The following is an 8,961-nucleotide window of genomic DNA, read 5'->3' as shown; positions in this document are numbered from 1 at the left end:
TGTCAGAGAGGGACACACAGGAAGTGAGACCAGGGGAAGGGAAAAGTGGGTAAGGGCAAGAAGAGAAAAAAGACAATGATAAGGTTATCACCAATCAAAGTGGACATTTTTGCAACATGACTTTTTAAAGCAACACTAAAGCACTTTTCCTGTCGCACGAACGCTATTTGTTTATCCAGCAAATAACAATGTCCACAGACAAAGTTGAGTATGTAACATGATTTTATGAATGTATGATGTATTACGACATTGAAGCAAGTCAAATTTGTAGTTTCTTATGTCTTATTCCATCGTACTACAGAACCGCTACCCTATCTTACATAGTGCGGTTATAGCCGGTAGAGGGCCGTGAAGCGAATGCAGAAGTGCCATTCACCCTGTTACGATTTTGGAAACATTATTTTAAGGTACAAGAAACTCTTAAGTGTTGCTTTAAGAATCTAAACATGTCATGTGAAGCCATCATGATTGGCAGTGTACAGAGGAAGAACCGCAAAGTCCAACAACACCTGAGCTGACTCAACTCTGAGGGGGGGCTCAAAAGCCAACCATCCGTGTCAACGCACCCAAACATCTCTGACACATCCACGCTAAGATGTCTGAGGGCACCCAAATTTGGAAGTGCAATCAACAACTTCTTTGGTCCATCTGTTGATTCCCGCGGTAGCGGTGGCATGGGTGGTGGTGGTGGTGGCGCCATGGATATGGCACCAGTACACCTACCTGTGCCAGGTTCCCTGCCTCCACTAACTGGCTCCCAAAGAGTACATGTGGAAAGCTGATTAGCAGGTCTTAGCATATTGGCCCCAGTCTCACCCAGGCTTACTGCCAGAAAACGTGAGAAGAAATCTTTTCTCTTCTGTCTTCCTTCATGAAACAGACCTACACTGTTTCTCACAACAATCGGGCAAGTTGTGGTTCTACCAAACCCTTTAATTAAAATGTTTTATCTCCTATAACCTCTAACTGCTTCTTCTTTTCAAGTCACACATTATTCCAGTAACCCAGTGAAGCTGCTTAATCTATCTTCAGCCAGATGATTTAGCCCTTCTGTAAATAACTCATAGTACTCAACTGAACTCAAAATGGCACAGAACAAGCAGTTAGGATTGATCTGCTCTTGTAGGTATAGGCTAATTGGAACTAGAAAGACTTCTGCCCACTGTCTGTTTCACGTGCAATGTAAAATCTATTGTAAACTACGTTTCAGTCCTTAGACCTTAGACATTAACTTTGTGTCGGCCTGTAAGGCTTCTGTTGATCTCACCTGTTTTAAGAACTAACCTCAGACTGTGCAGTTATCGATACTAATGTTAGCATTGTATGTTTTGATTATTATTTTTGAGTGTTCTTGGAGTAATTTGCCAGGCAGAACTGTCAGAAGAAAGATCTCACTAACCAACAGATTTGTGGCTTAAAATATACTGTGTTAAAAGGTCATGACTCATGCCTGGATTATACAGGTGCTAGTGGTTAGTGCATTAAAACTAGCACAGTCTTGAACATTTGCCCTTTCATTTTCAATAACATACAGGCAGGCCAGTGATTGTATGAAATGCAGAAATTCAAAACAGAACAAGTGGAACATGTTTCTATGTTGATTTTGTGTCACTTGTTGCCAGTGTTGCCAGATTGGGATGAGTGATTTCCACCCAATCACCCCGCCTTCTTCAGCAAAAAAAAAATGCCCAACAACGTTTTTGTCATGGAGAACCATTTAACTCAAAATTGTATTTGCCCGTATAGAGCTTATTTCCCCCCGAACGAAGTCAAAAGAAGCCCAATTCCCCAATCTGGCAACACTGCCTGTTGCCAAGTGCTCTTTCTTTCCTAAATGGCATCAAACAGACCATGTGTTTATGTACACTTACTTGAGATGTATGCATACTGTACATAACAACAACTTTCATATATTTTCTGCTTTATAGCCTATATTTGACACAGTGTCCTTAAAGGTAAAACTAGAATAATAGGAAATATATTAAACTTATGCTTTTATAGAACGCTCATTGACCCTGGTTTGTAGCTAGCCAACAATCAATTTACTTTACTCAAGGCATCTTGACCAATGGTAGGCCTACATGTATACTGTTTAGCACATTAGCATTTTAGCACCAATCCTGTTTAACCCCATTTAAGGCCTGTATTCTCCAGCTGCCAAGCAGGTTGAGCTAAAGAAGGTAAAGGTCAGAAGGACTTACACTGATGCCGTGTGCTGTCCCCAGAAACAATGACTACAATGACTTGTAATGCAGTATACAGTTACCTTTTTTAACAATGTCACTGTTTAAGTATTTTAGTATCCAAATCAAGATTGTTTGATTATTTTATTAAGACAAGTGGAAGATTAATTCAAAGGCTGAGTACTTGTTGAAAACATGTTGGGCTGTATTCATGAACACACATGGGTCTGGTGTAGACATTGGTAGCAAATTAATAACTATTTTGAAGCATTTGAAACATGGTAGTGCTGTTTTAGAACCATGGCAGAATTTCATTAAATATAATGATGGACATTGTAGGCGAGGACATTAGACTAGTATTTGTTTCTGTAAATGTAAGAGACAGTTGTATAAAATACAGGTTTGTGCAATATTTTCAGCCATTTTATGCACACATGGTCTGAATATTAATAATTCTTTATCAACATTACAAGTCAATGTAAGATAAACCGCCTATGAAAATACAACTGTTTTTACCTTGACAAATATAAATTCATATACATTATGGTCAAGGACTGTAACTTTACAGTGACTGACCATGAATTCAGGGCCTATAGATTGCGTCCAAACTAGTAGGCTGAATTGCTTCTCTTCGCTTAGCTTAGCTTAGCTTATTTTAGCTTCTTCATAACCAGATTAGCACTCTCTGTTCTTGACATCATGACCTGAAAGGAACTTGGCCATGATCAGTCAAAGAAAATTGACACTGAAGCCACAGAGTGCAGAAACAATAAGTTCAGAAATGAACAGTTAGGCCTACCCACAGTACTATCTTAATGATTAATGCTGTACAAACAATTGGTGATCTAAAGCGTGTTTGTCCCTGTGGTGGAAAGATATAAACTCTAATCTTGTCACCCACGCACGGTGTAAAACTAAACATTGCTTTTATTCCTGATTGTAGGTGTGGAACTTTCTCATCTACTTTATGAACTCAGAGCAAATTTTTGCATGATTAATCACCTATTAAGGACTTAAATCAGCTCCTATTTTAGTTTCTTTCTCTGTGTACACCATAGGCCCAGTTTCTCATGAGGGTGGTTGACACACAACTGGTAACGGGCATCTCTTCATAGCCTCACTGTTCCTTGATTGTGTTTGAAGCATGTTTGTTTGTCTACTGGACAATTATTGTCACAAATACCTCGGCAAATCACTAGTAAGGTTAGATGGTTAGACTGACATAGTCAGGTTAGGTTAGGTAAATTTGTGACTCTTTAATTACTCAGCACAACACTGCTTGTACTTATACTACTTTTACAGGCAACAAATTATGTTATATTAACTTAAATATTAACTATTATATTTGAAATAAATGTAAAATTGGCGCTAGCTTTGAAATCAGTAGTCCAGTCTTACCAATCACATTGATCAGAGAATCCTAATGTTACATCCTACTTTGCCTAAACGTTACAAACTGACAATCAACAGCATCAACAGTCAGGAAACAGTGTATATAAATACATGTCTGCATTTTTCCAATTGCATTTTTTGACCTTTGCAGGTGTTGCTTCTTTTTATCACAATAAGTTTCTGTTTTGTCTTCCCTCCTCATTGCTGATTGGCCTGACATTTTTCTTGTCTGAGGGAAATTGTTATGAACTATGGTGTTCCAGACTAGATCCTCCTGAAAGAAGATCTTGTTGGATGGGGCCAGGCTACTTGTCTCACCCTATGTAGATCTAAATGGGTGTCACTGCAGCCCAGGTCCTCATCAGCCATGTTGTACTTTCTTGTCTGACACGTGTGAGCTATAGACCTCTGAAGCTTGTCTACAAAAAAGCCACCATCTTTGCCCAAATAAGGAGATCCGGTATCTTGAGTTGAAATGCAGACGTTTTGCACGACAAAGTTTTGTCCTATGCCTTCAAGTGGATACTGTGATCTTCAGTAGGTGAAGATGCCACACTTTGATCTTTGCTACCTCAGAGCTAACTTACAATGCAGCTTGCCATAGGCAGTTAGCTTCATTTAACACCCGGAACTCCTTACATGGGCAAAGATGGCAGCTTTGGATCCTATTTGTAGGTGAACTTCAGAGGTCTTTGGGCACTGTGAGTTACCCAACCGCCAGTTACATCATGTAGGGAACTTCTGATCGACCGCCATTTTGAAGATCTCATAGCAGCCTACACACGTAAGGCCTTATCTAACCATTTGGACTGAAAGACTCAAATCAAATCAAATCAAATATGAAGATTCACACCAGGCACCAGGTATAAGTGTTAGTTGTATTCCATATGGCAGGTTTCTCATCTCCCTCCTATCACCCACCACATAGAGTAGTCCCAGATATTTTCTTATTTTAACGCCTTAAATGGTTTTGTGAGTGCAGGTTTCAAATATTTAAACCACTATTTGCTCCAGAGCCTTGAGAGGATACAGTATATCACAATGTTTAAGGTAAACATCAATGGTAAGCCAAACGATTCTCACCTGCAGATAATTGTCCAACTGGCATTTAATTGGCATCCATATTAGTTATCTCCATACTAGAGGCTTAGTTCCAGGTGCTGTACCCAACTGAGTTCCAGGTTATCCAGATTCCAAATTACATATGATGATAGGAGTCGTGAAACAAATATCCCAGATACATGGTGAACGTTTTCTTCAGGTTTCGTCCTCTTGGTATGTATGCCTGTCGTAATTTGCTGAAAAAAATGAAAATCCACAGGTCTTCCGGAGAAATTGGGATGGTTCTGATGTTTTGTTTTTTTTTATCCCAGGAGGTTTATGGCGTTGTAATGGACTGGGACCTGCCCCAAACCAAGCCACCTGAAAGATCTGAGAGAGAGCAGCAGAGAAAGGTGACCGGCGATAGACGGATTGTCAGGCCGAAGGAGGAGCGCAGAGAGAAGAGGGAGGGAGGGGCCTGGTGGATACCCAGGCCTTGACTTGACTTCTCAACCTCCTTGAGCCTTTAATCCACACTACCCAAGCAGGGAGCCTGTGTAAGTGAGTGTGTATCAGTGTGAGTGTGAGTGTGTGTGTGTGTGCCTGTGTTTGTGTCTGTGTCGCTGTGTGTGTGTGTGTGTGCGCATCTGTGTGTGTTTGTGTGTGTGTGTGTGTGTGTGTGTGTGTGTGTGTGTGTGTGTGCATGTGTGTGAAGTGAGTGGGTGGGTTCCTGCGGGAAAACATATGACACAGCAACGCTGATGTGCCAAGAGACATACAGTAGGATGATGTGGGACCAATGCTTATCAAATTATTTTCTGAAAAAGCACAAGTAGAACCCCCCAAACCAGACCTCCTCCACTCATCCAGCCACAGAGAACAGGCAGTGATGAGGACAAGACTCTCTCGCCACATCTCCCTCTTAGTTTAAGACTTTGACATTGATAATATATGTGGACCAAACCCTCTGCAACTATTTCATGGGGGATGGAAATACCAAATATAGACTGATATATGCTGTATATAGGCTCCTACCATATAGTGGGGAGATGACACACTGGCGTGCAATGCCTCTCAGCACAAGGAAAAAGTCTTTTCTGGCTGCTGCAAAAGATTTTCCAGGAATGGCTAAGCCGAAATGGCCGTTGTCCATCACAAGAAAACCACAAAACCAATTACTTTAAGAACTTGTCTGTTGGCCCGTCAGGGTGGCACAGCATTCTCTGGAAGCCTAGACACAGAGCTCAAGATCAGAGGGATGGCCAGGGCCCAATATGGCATTTAATAAGGATCGGTGGGCATGTCGTTTTGAAGACAATTCACAATGGATATAATACTGAGGCAGAAAAAGACCAATGCCAAATTAAAAGGAAAAGGTCAATTGCCACCACTAGAGCTGCAAAATTATGTTAAAATGAATACATAGATCTTTCAGTTTGAAAGTAAACATTTTGTAGAACATCACACTAAAGTCTGATTCATTTTCACTTCAAAGTATCTGCATTGGTTTTGGATGTTTCCGTTGGAAAACCTCTAGGAACAGATTGAAAGGTTCTTCATGCCCAGTAGATGACCTACACAGAGTTACAGTTGGACAGAGCGACGAATTTAGCCACCCCCAGCCTGCGTCCATGCCCTACTTGTGCTTCGCCGGCCAAAAAAAGCCGAATCACGCTACGAAGGAGGGTGGGGGCAGGAGCCCATGAGCCTAGGCAACAGATGATGCCTGCTGGAGACTGGAGTGCAGTGGTGGAACGAGAGCTGGCAGACACAGTGGGGGGGAGGAGGATGGCACCGAGGCTTACTGGGACACAACAGACAGACTGGTGTAATAGAGGTCTCTCAGGCACGCACATGTCCAAAAGTATACATGCAGACACACTCGCGCATGCTCACACAAGCACACCCATGCATGCATACTGTACACACTCACACAAGCACACCCATGCAGACACACTCACACAAGCACACCCATGCATACACACTTACACATGCATAGTAATTCAGACACACTCACACAAGCACACCCATGCATGCACACTCACATATACTGTACTCACACAAGCACAAACATGTAAACACACTCATACATGCGAGCCACACATTACACGCATGCAAGTAATCATATTACTTTGCTGCTGCTGTAAAACATGATTTGTGTTTGTGTCTGTGTATGCGTGAATCTATAAGTGTGTCTGTGTATGCGGTCTATAAGTATGTGTGTGTGTGTGTGTGTGTGTGTGTGTGCGTGAGAAAAGAAACCAGTTTCAGCAAGTGAGCGTCTGTGCATGTTTGATCAATCTGGTTGTCTTGAATCAATTGATTCAGCCCAGTTGGACTAATCTGATTAAAGAGATTGGGCTCCGCTAAACCTAGCGGCTACCTGCTGCAAGCCTCTTTGCGCCAGGTGCGGGGGAGCGGTAGCCTGGTAGCGGCCGCCTCCTACCCAGCCCTGCCTGGGCAAGGTCACCTGCCAGGAGTGGAGCGGGCACAGTGAAGACTGCTGCCACCAGTACACAACTGACAACTGGCACTCTCTCTCTCTCTCTCTCACTCACACACACACACACACACACACACACACAATTGTAGGATGGACTTGGGGTTAGTCCAGTAAACCTCACTAGGCCAGAGTGGATCCACTATGTTGAGGAATGGTACCCAGGAGATGAGACTAAAACATCAATTTGACTGCACCACTTAACTGGGGAAATGTACTGTTTGTGAACACGATACGGTACATTTTGGAAGTGTTTGACGTGTAGAGAGCAGACTTTTCTTTTCAAAACTTTTCTCGTGCATTTCTTCAGCATGCTTTGCATTTTTTCTTCTATTTTATTTTCTCTCCTTCTTCTCCCAAACTGTTGGTCCATCCCTTGCTTCAGTTCTTCTGGTCTTACCTGTAAGCTCTAAGTCAAAGTGCATTAGTTCTTGTGGCCATGGCTAAGTCCTGAGGGCAGGTAATGAAATCAGCTTTAGAGGAGACCAGGCTTCCCCCAACGTGGCTTTGCCTGGACACTAGATTTGACTCAAGGAGATGGGACCACAGCAGAAAGGAGAGACTGACCGAAGGACAGCTGTGGCTATGTCCACTAGTTATAACCGTTTTCAACATGGGAGCAGTGGCCTAAATGCATACATTTGTGGATTTACATACAGTACATACATAGCACGGCAGACACAAATGAGTGAAGACTAGAATTAAACAAACAAGGCAAAAAAGTTCACAGACAAAGACAAAGCCAGATTCCTATAGTGACAAAAAAATGGAGTAACAACTTTTCAGACCAAACCAGGACCTGCATAATATGGAGAACAGCATGCATTGGGTCCATCTACATAACTATGAGCGTGTAAGCTGACTGGCTTGCTACAGTATATACAGTACATAACAAGTTACAGAGATGGATAGATAGAGGTCAGTAGTTGGTAGTATTAGGGCCATCATAAAGTGTGCATGGGGCAGTGGAAATTAGTCGTGTGCCGAGAGCTGACCCCAAAATAAGTCTGCTTCCCAAAATAGACTGTGGATTTGTGCAACACCCTTTGAACACAGCAGAGAAAACCGCCCCTCCCAGAGACCGAGGGGGTTGGCCTCTTTACCCCCGCAGATTAACTCCGGGAGAGCATTTTCTCTGGCCCTGCCTGTCTGTGAATTGTGTAAGGCAAACCCTTTCACTCTACACTCCTCCCCATCACTGCCTGCATGTGTCCACCACCATCTACAGTACACCATCAGAGCACACTGGACAGCAAAACTCCAACCCTGGCGTTTCATTGACCAGAAGTCTGCAGAAGTCACCAGTGGTCAGTGGTCTTTGGAGGGGCCAAGTGCGGAGGAGGGCTCGCTGTAACAGACCACTGCTGACCTTTGAGGGTTAATGCCAAAGCTTTGATGCTGATCTCTGCAGATTATTTACTGATTTATGAGGCCACGCCCACCTCATGCTATCTGGCTCATCCAAATCCCCGCTATATGCGATAACCTCTCTGCTCAGAAGTTTGATTCAGGTGCTAGTACGACTTGGGCTGGGGAAAGTGTACCTGAAGATGCTTACCAAGTAATCCCGGTCCATAAAAAGCCTAGGTCTATATTTACCATGTACTCCTGTTCTCTCGACTTACATAATTACGTGTGTGTGTGTGAGTGTGTGTGTGTGTGTGTGCGTGTGTGTGTGTGTGTGTGTGTGTGTGTGTGTGTGTGTGTGTGTGTGTGTGTGTGTGTGTGTGTGTGTGTTCACTCATAGGAGCTGAGACAGGCTACGGGTGCTGACCGACTTGCATGCTGCCCCCGTTTGATCAAGCCTATATGTAAGAGAGCGCAGGCAAAGAGTCTGTGAGGTTT

This window comes from Sardina pilchardus, chromosome 5 (genome assembly GCF_963854185.1).
Source record: "Sardina pilchardus chromosome 5, fSarPil1.1, whole genome shotgun sequence".
NCBI lineage: Eukaryota > Metazoa > Chordata > Actinopteri > Clupeiformes > Clupeidae > Sardina > Sardina pilchardus.
Note: the sequence above shows the minus strand (reverse complement) of the source record.